Source organism: Somniosus microcephalus, chromosome 6 (assembly GCF_052327205.1).
Source record: "Somniosus microcephalus isolate GS21.2 chromosome 6, FLI_Smic_1.0, whole genome shotgun sequence".
NCBI classification, from domain to species: Eukaryota; Metazoa; Chordata; class Chondrichthyes; order Squaliformes; family Somniosidae; genus Somniosus; species Somniosus microcephalus.
In genome coordinates, this window is record NC_140992.1 from 74,327,210 (window position 1) to 74,341,540 (window position 14,331).

Below are 14,331 nucleotides of genomic sequence, written 5' to 3' on the forward strand. Positions count from 1 at the left end.
GCAAGTATTGAGAAGGAAACCCGAAATGACCTGACACTCTCTCGGGTCTATGATTTGACGGTGAAGGGATAGCCAGCATATGGCGACTCACTGTTGCCAGCATTCTCGCCAAGGAGGGAACAGCTGTCAGTGTGCCGGGGAACCTTGATGTGTGGATCCCGAGTGGTAATTCCACCCAAGTTGAGAGATAGAGTACTCAATGAGCTTCACGAGGGTCATCTGGGAGGGGTAAAAATGAAAAGCCTAGCCAGGGCGTTTGTGTGGTGGCTGGGAATCGATAAAGAAATCGAGGATATGACCAAGAGATGCACAGGATGCCAGAAGGTCCAAAACGCTCCACCACAGGTCCCGCTACATCCATGGGAGTGGCCCTCATCTCCATGGCAACGGGTACACATTGATTTCGCTGGTCCATTTATGGACTCAATGTTTCTAATCGCTGTGGACGCCCATTCGAAATGGCCAGAGGTCATTAAAATGTCCTCCACCACCACGGAGAAAACTATTGCAGTCCTAAGGACCATCTTCGCCAGGAATGGGTTACCAGAACAGATATGTTCCGACAATGGCCCACAGTTTGTGTCTGAGGATTTCCGGAGGTTCCTGAAGAATAATGGGGTGAAACATTACACATCTGCCCCATATCATCCAGCCACAAATGGATTGGCTGAGAGGTTTGTTCAGACCTTTAAAAAGGCCATCAAGGCAATGTATAATGACGACATACCACTGCAACACAAGGTGGATAACTTCCTGTTTGCTTACCGGAATGCGACACATGCAGTAACCAACCAAACTCCAGCCGTACCTTATTTCAACCGGAGACTAAGATGTCACTTGGATTTGCTCAAACCAAACATAAGACGAGATGTTGAGGATAAGCAATTCCAGCACATAAATGAGAAGCCAACCAAGAGCTTCAAGATAGGGCAACCAGTCTTGGCCCGCGACTACCGAACAGAAAATTGGCAGCCAGGCACGATATGCACACAGCAGGGACCACTAATGTACACAGTGGACGTTGGAGAGAGCATCGTGAGACGCCATGCTGACCAGATTCTTGAGTCACAGGAACAAGCCAAACCTGTACCACAAGCATGTGCACCTGGTAATGAGCCCGAAGTACAGATTGCATCTACCTCAGAAGCAGGGGTATTGGAAGCTGACGAACCAACCAATGACAATGAGCCAGAATTGACTCCACCGCCAGAACAGGATACTCAAGAAAGGCGCTATCCAGTCCGGATCAGGAAGCCTCCTCAAAGACTGAACTTATAAATGACTATTTGAGTTGATGTATATATTACTGAGGAAATTGTAATTGTAATTAGTTATTATTTAGTTGTTAAATGAATGTTATGTACTGTTTATCTAAAAGGGGAGGAATTGTTGTGTATGTATCCTTAAGGGAATAACTGGTCTTAGACTGCAGTACCGGCAGTGACCACCCCTGTATAAAAGGCCCTAGCAGGCTTCTGTAGTTTCAGTTTCAAGCTGCCTCTTGTTCAGTAAAGTAACTGTTAAGCTGTTCTCCCGAAGTCCGTGTATTATTGAGGCGCGGACTTTACAGAGATCATTGGCTGAAAGACCCTACAGGTTTTGGTGGGTATTGAAGCAAGAGGAGCTATGCCAAGTCAAAGTTTGTACTAGAATGTTTAGCTTGTGCAACATTTTCAAGAAATACAGCATTAACCAGAGTGCACATAGCACTAGAGCTATATTCTGTGAGTGCAGCCACAGAAGGAATTGCTGAGCCTATATTCGACAACAACTTGCACTTATAGAGCACATTTCCATATAAAAATGCCTCAAGGAGCTTCACAATGGGGGAATAGGAGGAATGAACATCAAGCATGCGATAGGATAAGAGTTTGAGAGACAACCAGTGAAATAATATGTTTTGAGGATGCTTTAGCAAGTAAGGAGAGACATAGCAAGGTTTAAGGAGAGAATTCCAGAGTTCATCATGATGGTCAATGGAGGAGGTGAGGTGGGGGGAGAAGAATAATAGAACAGATTTGGAAAAGTAGAGAATATAAGCTGAAAGAACATTAGGCTGGAAGGGGTTTCAGATATAGGTTTAGGTGAGGTCATGAGCAGTTTTACAAATGAAAATTTGGAAGTCGGTGCACTGGGAGATGGGAATCCAATGAAGGTTGGAGGTGGGTGATGTTACAGAAATGGACATACACTGTTATTGTGATGGTTGTGGTATTTGAAGCCCAGGTCACAGCTAAACAGTATACTGGGATTGCACATCATCGGGGTTACCCTAAGCAAGTAACCAGGGATAGAATCAGGAGAAAGGTCGGTGGGTTTCTGGCAGAAGCTAAGCAGGATAGCTTCAGTCTTGCGAATGTTAAGCTGGAGAGAGTTCTGAAGCATTCACAGCTTGCTGTTGGCAAGTTTCGGGACAGCAAATAACAGCCGTGGACATAAAGCTGGGTCAGCATGCATATTGAAATAACCCATGGTTACAGAAAACAACAGAAAGTGACAGTATGTAGACAAGGAAAAGGAGCAGTCCCGAACAGAACTTTGATCAATGCCAGAGGCAGAGCAGGAGGAGAAGTGATTACCGGACAAGTATTGGCTAAGTTAGGACAGATAGGCATGAACAATACCAAAAGAGGTAGACTATGGAGAAAAAGCACGAGAGAAAGATGGAGTAGTTGACTTTATGGAGGACATGGAAAAGGACAAGGAGTAATGAGGCCAGATTACATACCTTACTAGGTAAGATGCTGCAAAGGAGAAAAAGACTGCTGGGTATTCTTGTGAGGAGGCTATTCAGAAATGATTCACATGCTTTGTTGAGGGAAGTGGTAGTGGTACTGACTGGTCACATCACTCACCCCCAGAACTGCAGATCAGTGTCAGAAAAAGTTCAATGACCTGTCAAGGGCAGACAGGTTAACACAATGGCAACACTACCTTTCCTTCTCAGGCAGAATGGGCACAAATACACTGTTCACTCTAAAATTATTGGCTACATAAGCCACCCATTACACGCCTCTGAGTCAGAAAGTTGTGGGTTCAAGTCCTACTCCAGAGACTCGAACACATAATCCAGGCTGACACTTCAGTGCAGTACTGAGGGTTTGCTATTCTGTTGGAGGTACCATCTTTCAGATGAGACTGAAACCGAGGTCCCATCTGCCCTCTCAGGTAGACATAAAATGAAAGGTCATCGACCTGAAATGTTAACTCTGTTTCTCCCTTCACAGATGCTGCCTGACCTGCTGAGTTTCTCCAGCAATTTCTGTTTTTATTTCAGATTTCCAGCATCTGCAGTATTTTCTGTTTGACATAAAAGATCCCATGGTACTATTCAGGGAAAGAGTAGGGCCCATTAGAGACCAAAGTGGCAATCTGTGTGTAGAGCCGGAAGATGTAGGTGAGGTTTTAAATGAATATTTTGCATCTGTGTTCACTATGGAGAAGGACGATGTAGGCATAGAAATCAGGCAGGGGGATTGCGATATACGTGAACAAATTAGTATTGAGAGGGAGGAGGTACTAGCAGATTTAGTGGGCTTAAAAGTGGATAAATCCCCAGGCCCAGACGAGATGTATCCCAGGCTGCAGTGTGAGGCGAGGGAGGAGATTGCAGAGGCTCTGACACAAATTTTCAGAACCTCCCTGGCCACAGGGGAGGTGCCAGAGGACTGGAGATCAGCTAATGTAGTACCATTACTTAAGGAGGGTAGTAGGGATAAACCATGGAATTACAGGCCAGTGAGCCTAACACCAGTGGTAGAGAAATTATTGGAAAAAATTCTGTGGGACAGAATTAGTCTCCACTTGGAGAGGCAAGGATTAATCAAGGATAGTCAGCATGGCTTTGTCAGGGGGAGATCATGTATAACCAGGTCTAAGAGTGTTAAACAAACAAGCCTGAAGGCTTTGTGTCTTAATGCGAGGAGCATTCGTAATAAGGTGGATCAATTAACGGTGCAAATAGATGTAAACAGATATGATATAATTGGGATTACGGACACATGGCTCCAGGGTGACCAAGGCTGGGAATTCAACATCCATGGGTATTCAATATTCAGGAAAGACAGGCAAAAAGGAAAAGGAGGTGGGGTAGCATTGCTAGTTAAAGAGGAGATTAACACAATAGTAAGGAAGGATATTAGCTCTGATGATGTGGAATCTGTATGGGTAGAGCTGAGAAAAACAAAGGGGCAGAAAATGTTAGTGGGAGTTGTATACAGACCCCCAAACAGTAAAGCTGAGGTTGGGGATGGCATTAAACGGGAAATTAGAGATGCGTGCAATAAGGGCACAGCAGTTATCATGGGTGACTTTAATCTACATATAGAATGGGCTAACCAAATTAGTAACAATACTGTGGAGGAGGAATTCCTGGAATGTACATGGGATGGTTTCCTGGACCAATATGTCGAGGAACCAACTAGAGATCAGGCCATCTTAGACTGGGTATTATGTAATGAGAAAGGATTCATTAGCAATCTTGTTGTGCGAGGCCCCTTGGGGCGGAGCGATCATAATATGATAGAATTCTTCATTAAGATGGAGAGTGAAGTATTTGATTCAGAGACTAGGGTGCTGAATTTAAATAAAGGAAACTACGATGGTATGAGGCGCAAGTTGGCTAGGATGGATTGGGGAACGTTACTTGAAGGGTTGACGGTGGATAGGCAATGGCAAACATTTAAAGATCACATGGATGAACTATTGAATTTGTTCAACACTATTTGGCATAAAAATAAAACAAAGAAGGTGAATTAACCGTGGCTAACAAGCGAAATTAGGGATAGCATAAGATCCAAGGAGAGGACATATAAATTGGCCAGAAAAAGCAGCAATCCTGAGGATTGGGAGCAGTTTAGGATTCAGCAAAGGAGGAAAAAGGGATTAATTAAGCGGGGGAAAATAGAGTATGAGAGTAAGCTTGCAGGGAACATAAAAACTGACTGTAAAATCTTCTACAGATATGTGAAGAGAAAAAGATTGATGAAGTCAAGCGTAGGTCCCTTGCAGTCAGAATCAGGGTAATTTATAATGGGGAACAAAGAAATGGCAGACCAATTAAATATATACTTTGGATCTGTCTTCACAAAGGAGGACACAAATAATCTCCCAGCGATGTCGGGGAACAGAGGGTCTAATGACAGGGAGGAACTGAATGAAATCAGTATTTGTAGGGAAATGGTGTTAGGGAAATTGACGGGATTGAAGGCCGATAAATCCCCAGGGCCTGATAATCTACATCCTAGGGTACTTAAGGAAGTGGCCCTAGAAATAGTAGATGCATTGCTGGTCATCTTCAAAATTCTGTATACTCTGGAACAGTTCCCATGGATTGGAGGGTAGCTAATGTAAACCCACTGTTCAAAAAAAGGTGGTAGAGAGAAAATGGAGAATTATAGACCGGTAAGCCTGACATCGGTAGTGGGGAAAATGCTAGGGGCCCCTTTGGTCGGAGCGATCATAATATGATCGAATTCTTCATTAAGATGGAGAATGAAGAAGTTGACTCGGAGACTAGTGTCCTCAATTTAAATAAAGGAAACTATGATGGTCTGAGGAGCGAGTTGGGTAGGATTGATTGGGGAATGGCACTCAAAGGGTTGACGGTGGATAGGCAATGGCAAACATTCAAAGACTGAATGGATGAACTACAGAATTTGTTCATCCCAGTTTGGCATAAAAATAAAACAAAAAAGGTGACCCAACCGTGGCTAACAAGGGAAATTAGGGATAGCATAAGGTCCAAGGAGAGGACATATAAATTGGCCAGAAAAATCAATAATCCTGAAGATTGGGAGCAGTTTAGGATTCAACAAAGGAGGATAAAGGGATTAATTAAGAAAGGGAAAATAGAATATGAGAGTAAGCTTGCAGAGAACATAAAAACTGACTGTAAAAGCATTTATAGATATGTGAAGAGAAAAAGATTGGTGAAGTCAAGCGTACGTCCCTTGCAGTCAGAATCGGGGGAATTTATAATGGGGAACAAAGAAATGGCTGACCAACTAAATACATTTTTTGGTTCTGTCTTCATAAAGGAGGACACAAATAACCTCCCAGAGATGCTGGGGAACATAGGGTCTGATGAAAGGGTGGAACTGAAAGAAATCAGTATTTGTAGGGAAATGGTGTTAGGAAAATTGATGGTACTGAAGGCCGATAAATCCCCAGGGCCTGATAATCTACATCCCAGGGTACTTAAGGAAGTGGCCCTAGAAATAATAGATGCATTGCTGGTCATCTTCCAGAACTCGATAGACTCTGGAACGGTACCCATGGATTGGCGGGTAGCTAATGTTACCCCACTATTCAAAAAAGGTGGTAGAGAAAAGGCGGGGAATTATAGACCGTTAAGCGTGAAATCGGTAGTGGGGAAAATGCTAGAGTCCATTATAAAAGATGTAATAGCAGAGCACTTGGAAAGCAGTGACTGGATCGACAAAGTCAACATGGATTTACAAAAGGTAAATCATGCTTGACTAATCTACTGGAATTTTTTGAGGATGCAACTGGTAAAATAGATAAGGGAGAACTAGTGGATGTGGTGTATTTAGACTTTCAGAAGGCTTTCGATAAGGTCCCACATAAGAGATTAGCATGCAAAATAAAGGCACATGGGATTGGGGGCAAGGTATTGACTTGGATAGAGAACTGGTTGGCGGACAGAAAGCTAAGAGTTGGAATAAACGGGTCATTTTCTGATTGGCAGGCAGTGACTAGTGGGGTACCGCAAGGATCGGTCCTAGGACCCCAGCTGTTCACAATATATATAAATGATCTGGACGAGGGAATTGGATGTAATATCTCCAAATTTGCAGACGACACAAAGCTGGGGGGGAGGGTATGCTGTGAGGAGGATGTCGTGGAACTCCAGCACGATTTGGACAGGTTGGGTGATTGGGCAGAAACATGGCAAATGCACTATAATGTGGATAAATGTGAGGTTATCCACTTTGGTGGCAAAAACTGGAAGGCAGATTATTATTTGAATGGTAATAGATTGGGAGAAGGGGAAGTGCAAAGAGACCTGGGTGTTCTTGTACACCAGTCGCTGAAGGTAAGCATGCAGGTGCAGCAGGCGGTTAAGAAGACAAATGGTATGTTGGCCTTCGTAGCGAGAGGGTTCGAGTACAAGAACAAGGATGTCTTGCTGCAGTTGTACAGGGCCTTGGTGAGACCACACCTTGAGTATTGTGTGCAGTTTTGGTCGCCTTACCTGAGGAAGGATGTTCTTGCCATGGAAGGAGTGCAGCGAAGATTCACCAGGCTGATACCTGGGATGGCAGGAATGACGTATGAGGAGAGATTGTGTCGATTGGGCTTATACTCACTGGAGTTTAGAAGATTGAGAGGGGATCTCATCGAAACCTATAAAATTCTGTTAGGCCTGGACAGGCTAGGTGCAGGAAGGATGTTTCTGATGGCCGGGGAGTCCAGAACCAGGGGTCATAGTCTAAGGATAAGGGGTAAGCCATTTAGGACTGAAATGAGGGGGAATTTCTTCACCCAGAGAGTGGTGAACCTGTGGAATTCACTGCCACAGAGGGTGGTGGAGGCCAGTTCATTAAGTATATTCAAGAAAGAGTTGGATATATTTCTTAAGGCTAAAGGGATCAAGGGATATGGGGAGAAGGCAGGGACCGGGTACTGAATTTGGATGATCAGCCATGATCTCATTGAATGGCGGAGCAGGCTCGAAGGGCCGAATGGCCTACTCCTGCTCCTATCTTCTATGTATCTATGTATCTATGTAGAGTCCATTATAAAAGTTGTAATAGCAGAGCTCTTGGAAAACAGTGACAGGATCGGACAAAGTCAACATGGACTTACAAAGGGTAAATCATACTTGACTAATCTACTGGAATTTTTTGAGGATGTAACTGGTAGAATAGATAAGGGAGAACCAGTGGATGTGGTATATTTGGACTTTCAGAAGGCTTTCGATAAGGTCCCGCATAAGAGATTAGTGTGTAAAGTTAAAGCACATGGGATTGGGGGTAGGGTACTGACTTGGATAGAGAACTGGTTGGCAGACAGGAAACAAAGAGTTGGAATAAACGGGTCTTTTTCCGAGTGGCAGGCAGTGACTAATGAGGTACCGTAGGGATCGGTGCAAGGACCCCAGCTATTCACAGTATATATTAATGACCTAGACGAGGGAACTAGATGTAATATCTCCAAGTTTGCTGACGACACAAAGCTGGGTGGGCGTATGTGCTGTGAGGAGGATGCCGAGAAACTCCAGTATGATTTGGACAGGTTGGGTCATTTGGACAGATGCATGGCAGATGCAGTGTAATGTGGATAAATGCAAGGTTATCCACTTTGGTGGCAAAAACAGAAAGGCAGATTATTATCTGAACGACAATAGGTTGGGAGAAGGGGAAGTGCAATGAGACCTGTGTGTTCTTGTGCACCAGTCGCTGAAGGTAAGCATGCAGGTGCAGCAGGCGGTTAAGAAGGCAAATGGTATGTTGGCCTTCATAGCGAGAGGATTCGAGTTCAGGAGCAAGGATGTCTTGCTGCAGTTGTACAGGGCCTTGGTGAGACCACACCTTGTGTATTGTGTGCAGTTTTGGTCAACCTATCTGAGGAAGGATGTTCTTGCCATGGAGGTAGTGCAGCGAAGATTCACCAGACTGATACCTGGGATGGCAGGAATGACGTATGAGGAGAGATTGTGTCGATTGGGCTTATATTCGCTGGAGTTTAGAAGAATGAGAGGGGATCTCACTGAAACTTATAAAATCCTAACAGGACTAGAAAGACTAGGTGCAGGAAGGATGTTCCCGATGGCGGGGGAGTCCAGAACCAGGGGTCACAGTCTAAAGATAAGGGGTATGCCATTTAGGACAGAGATGAGGAGGAATTTCTTCACCCAGAGAGTGGTGAACCTGTGAATTTTGCTACCACAAAAGGCAGTTGAGGCCAATTCGTAAAATATATTCCAGAAGGAGTTAGATATATTTCTTAAGGCTAAAGGGATCAAGGGATATGGGGAGAAAGCAGGGACAGGATGTTATGAATCTTACCATTTCTGTAGAAATGACTCATGAGATAATACTGGGCGGCCAGCTGGTGGCGCCATCCAAGGAAAGTATAAATACTCGGGCTCGGGCCCAGCATGCTCAGGACGTTTTTGTAACCAGGAACTAGTGTTGTAACTAGAAACTCATGGTTGTTAATCAGTTGATTAAAGCCTTGTTTTATACTCAAACCAAGTGCTTAGTAGATTTTTACATCAATTTAATCAACTTTGTAAAGGCTCCACGCTCTGAGTGATTTCGGGAACAGCCAGCTACGACTTCAACTGTAGAAGGGAACTCCAATGTAGTAATTAATGCCTCATGGACAAACTACTCAGGCCCGCCCGTCATGACCTGGACCCAAATTCACCTACAACTGCTAAGGTATGGAAACCCTGGTATTGTACCTTCAGCAACTTCCTCAGGGTGTGTAGTGAAAATGTTTCTGATAAATTAGAGATACTTGCCGATTATGTATCTCCTCATGTGTTTGACTATATCGAAGACTGTGTAGACTTTGACTCCACTATCCTAATATTACAGTGACTATAAGTTAAGACCCCCAACAAAATTTTTGCTCGGCATCCACTGGCCACAACTCGACAACAACCCAGGGAATCACTTGACGATTTCCTTCAAAAGCTTCGCAGGCTCAACAAGGATTGTAATCTTAAAGCTGTCATAGCTGAGCAGTACCAGGAGGAGTTAATTCGTGATTCTTTCATTAAAGGGATTGCGTCTCCCTTCATACGCCAGCGTCTGTTGGAGAATAAAACCCTCGAGTTACTGGCTGCCTATGACCAGGCATGTTCTCTGGACTTAGCAAAGAGGAATGCAGATACCTATCTTTTACCACGTGCACGGGCTGCTGCTATCACTTTTAGTGACTCCTTCGATAGGCTTCGGGCGGAAACCCTCACTGATGATGACTCTAACCTAGCTGATGACAACTCTACCCTAGAAGCCTTCACTGATGACGACCCTGCCCTAGCGGCATCTTGGCAATTTGGAAGGAAGTGTTTCTTCTGTGGAGGTGCATTCCACTATAGGAAATTTTGTCCTGCTCATAACGCAACCTGCAATCATTGCAGTAAGAAAGGTTAATTTTCTAAGGTATGCCAGTCAAGAGCCTTTGTTAGTAAGAAAGGCCACTTTTCTAAGGTATACCGGTCAAAAGCCCCTGTTAGTTTTGCAGCTACTATCTATAAAACTGCTCCTTTCCCAAGAGCCACTACTAAGGTTACAGCTGCTAGCTATAAAACTGCTCCTCCCCCAATAACCACTACAAGGTTACAGCTGCCAAGGGTAAAACTGCTCCTCCTCCCATCACAGCTGTTTTCCCCCAAAGTCTGTCCCATGCAGCCACGAAGGTTTCAGTAAATGGACACATTTTGAGTGCACTAATCGGCTCATGCAGCTCTGACAGTTTCATTAGTGAGCGGGCTGTCAGTAAGTTAAAACTGCGTATTTACCCCTCGGACAGGGAAATTGCAATGGCTCTGATGACACTGACCACCAACTCTTCCAGCTTTTGTCTTGTCGACCTTATTCTCAATGGCCACACTTATTTCTCCACCCAGATCGGGGTGCTCAAAAACCTATGCAGTGATGTGCTCCTGGGACAGGATTTTCAGAAACAACACAAAAGACTCACTTTCGAGTTTGGAGGGTCAAAGCCAGAGCTTACTATTTCCAAAGTACCGTTTTGTGCGCTTTCGGCGGCTTCACTTGACGAGCCCTCATTGTTTGCCAATCTTTCCCTCCGATGTAAGCCCATAGTCACTAAATCATGACGTTTCAGCCAAGATGATCTATCCTTTATCGAGGCAGAGATCTCTCGGCTTCTAGCTGATGGTATCATTGAGCCATGTTCATCTCCCTGGCGGGCTCAAGTCATCGTTGTTAAAAATCCTCTGAAGCAACACAAGAAACGTCTTTGCATCGATTACTCGCAAACTATTAACCAGTATACCGACCTGGATGCCTACCCACTACCACGCATCGATGACATGGTCAATAACCTTGCCAACTACAAGGTATTTTCAACTTTTGACTTAAAGAGCGCGTACCATCAAGCACCGTTAAAAGACTCTGACTAAAATATACGGACTTTGAGGCCAATGGTCAGCTTTACCAGTTTTGTCACCTTCCATTTGGGGTCACCAATGGGGTGGCCGTCTTTCAAGGGGCAATGGATAGCCTAGTCAAACAGGAGAACTTAACGGACACTTTTCCATATCTGAATAATATCACCATTGCTGGTCATGACCAGAAGGAGCATGATGCCAACCTCCAGAAATGTTTTGACGTTCTGCGTCATTGCAACTTAACCTTAAATGAGTCCAAATCTGTAAAATCAGTACCATCAGTCAACATCCTTGGCTACTGGGTGGGCAATGGAGTCATCAAACTGGATCCGGAGCGGCTTCGTCCGCTTCAGGAGCTCCCTCCTCCTACGAATCTTGGCTCTCCTCATCGGGCACTCGGCATGTTCGCCTATTATGCGAAGTGGATATCCCACTTCTCAGACAAGGTCCAGTCCCTGCTTCATGCGAAGTCATTTCCGTTGGAGGCAATGGCTATTTCAGCTTTCAACCTCCTCAAGCGACAACTGGAAATCTCCTTTTCGTGGTCGAGTGCGATGCATCGGAGGTGGCGATCTCGGCTACCTAGAATCAAGGTGGTCAACCCGTTGCATTTCTGTCCAGAACTTTGCAGGGTAGCGAGCTCCATTATCCTCCTGTCGAGAAGGAGGCTACGGCTATCATCGAAGCAGTACGTAAATGGAGTCATTTTCTTGCTTGTCACCATTTCACGCTTATAACTGATCAGCACTCCGTGGTGTTTATGCTGGATAACCGGAAACACACTAAGATCAAGAATAACAAAATACAGCTCTGGAGGATGGAATTGGCCGCCTTTGGCTGCACCATACATTATCAACCCAGCAAAGAGAATGTGGCCCCGGATACCCTCATGCGTGCATTCTGCACTTTTATGTCAACTTCGACTCTTGCGGATCTTCATACTGACTTATGCCATCCTGGCGTTACCTGTATGTTGCACTTTGTGCGATCTAAAAATCTCCCATTTTCTACGGAAGACGTGAAAAGAACATGTTCCACTTGTAGAATTTGCGCGGAATTAAAACCGCAATTCTTCCGTCCGTCGGATGGCTCGCTCATACACACTATACAGCCTATTCAATGCCTCAGCATATTCTTTAAAGGGCCATTGCCTGCCTTCCTCAACGTGAAACACCTACTTGCTAACTATGGTGGATGAATATTCACGCTTTCCCTTTGCTTTCCCCTGTCCCAAGATGCTTACTTCCACAATGATCAAATGCCTCGATCAGGTCTTTTCCCTTCGCGGTACGGCCAATTTCATCCACTCTGATCGGGGTCCCTCCTTCATGTCAAGCGAATTCAAAAGTTATCTTTCCCAACGGGGAATCACCACAAGTAAAACGACACCATACCATCCCATTGGTAACGGATAGGTTGAGAGATACAATGCTATCATTTGGAACACTGTTCATCTTGCACTGAGGTCATGCAACCTACCTGACCAGCAGTGGGAAACTGTGCTCCCTGATGTCTTGCATTCCATCAGGTCTCTTCTTTCTACGTCCACCAACATTACTCCTCACAAACGAATCTTCGGGTTCCAGCGTTGCTCCACTCATGGGATGTCTCTACCATCATGTTTGGCAGCTCCCGGCCCCATGCTGCCCCAAAGATTTGTTCGATCTTCCAAGAATGATCCCCTCATCGACGAGGTGGAACTAACAGACGTTAATCCCACATACGCGCACGTGCGGTACCCTGATGGCTGGGATCACTCCGAGATCTGGCTCCCTGTTCAACAAATCCCATGGATCCCACCGATAAAGGGATCCATATTAATGATGCCGATACGCTGTGCTTCTTTGAGGATGATGCCGAACCCGGGATATCAAGGGATCTGCCGGCTACTCCGCCGAATCAACTCGGGGAGCAGAGCGCTCCCCACGGGATGGCCACCCGAAGCCAGGACGCAGGACAATCACCAGCTACCAAGCAAGATGAAGGCAGCTCTGCGCCTGTGGGGACCCGCACCCAGAGTCACGATATCCCCAGTCCCTCTCAGATCGAGCAAGGCTACACGGGCCCTGTCAACCTACCTGTATGAACCAAGCGACCCAGGGACCAAGACACAGTCCGAGGAGATGTGCCTTCTGGCCACAAACAGAAATCGAAATGACTGCGGCTCTTCGTGGTCCGTTATACCGCTAGAAGGAAGTCGTTGGACTTCCAAATCTTTCAGGTGGGAAGAATGTCATGAATCTTACCATTCATGTAGAAATGACTCATGAGATAACACTGGGCGGCCAGCTGGTGGCGCCGTCCAAGGAAGGTATAAATTCTCGGACGTGGGCCCAGCTTGCTCAGGATGCTTTTGTAACCAGGAACTAGTGATGTAACTAGAAACTCATGGTTGTGAAACAGTTGATTAAAGCCTTGTTTTATACTCAAACCAAGTGCTTAGTAGTTTTCTTACTTCACAGGGTACTGAATTTGGATGATCAGCCATGATCTCATTAAATGGCGGCGCAGGCTCGAGGGGCCGAATGGCCTACTCTTGCTCCTATCTTCTATGTTTCTATGTAACCAATTTGATTGAATTTTTCGAGGGGGTGACTAGGTGTGTGGATGAGGTTAGTGCAATTGATGCAGTCTACATGGACTTCAGTAAGGCTTTTGACATAGTCTCACATGGGAGACTGGTCAAGAAGGTAAGAGCCCATGGGATCCAGGGCAATTTGGCACATTGGTTCCAAAATTAGCTTAGTGGCAGGAGGCAGAGGGTGATGGTCGGAGGTTGTTTTTGTGATTGGAAGCCTGTGTCCAGTGGTGTACCACAGGGATCGTTGCTGGGTCCCTTGCTGTTTGTAGTGTACATTAATGATTTAGATATGAATGTAGGAGGTATGATCAGTAAGTTCGCAGAATGCACGAAAATTGGTGGAGTGGTAAATAGCGAGGAGGGAAGCCTCAGGCTACAGGACGACATAGACGGGTTGGTTAGATGGGCAGAACAGTGGCAAATGGAATTTAACCCTGAAAAGTGTGAGGTGATGCATTTTGGGAGGACTAACAAGGCAAGGGAATACACAATGAATGGTAGGACCCTAGGAAGGACAGAGAATCAGAGGGACCTTGGTGTGCATGTACATAGATCCCTGAAGGCAGCAGGACAGGTAGATAAGGTGGTTAAAAAGGCATATGGGATACTTGCCTTCATTAGCCGAGGCATAGAATAT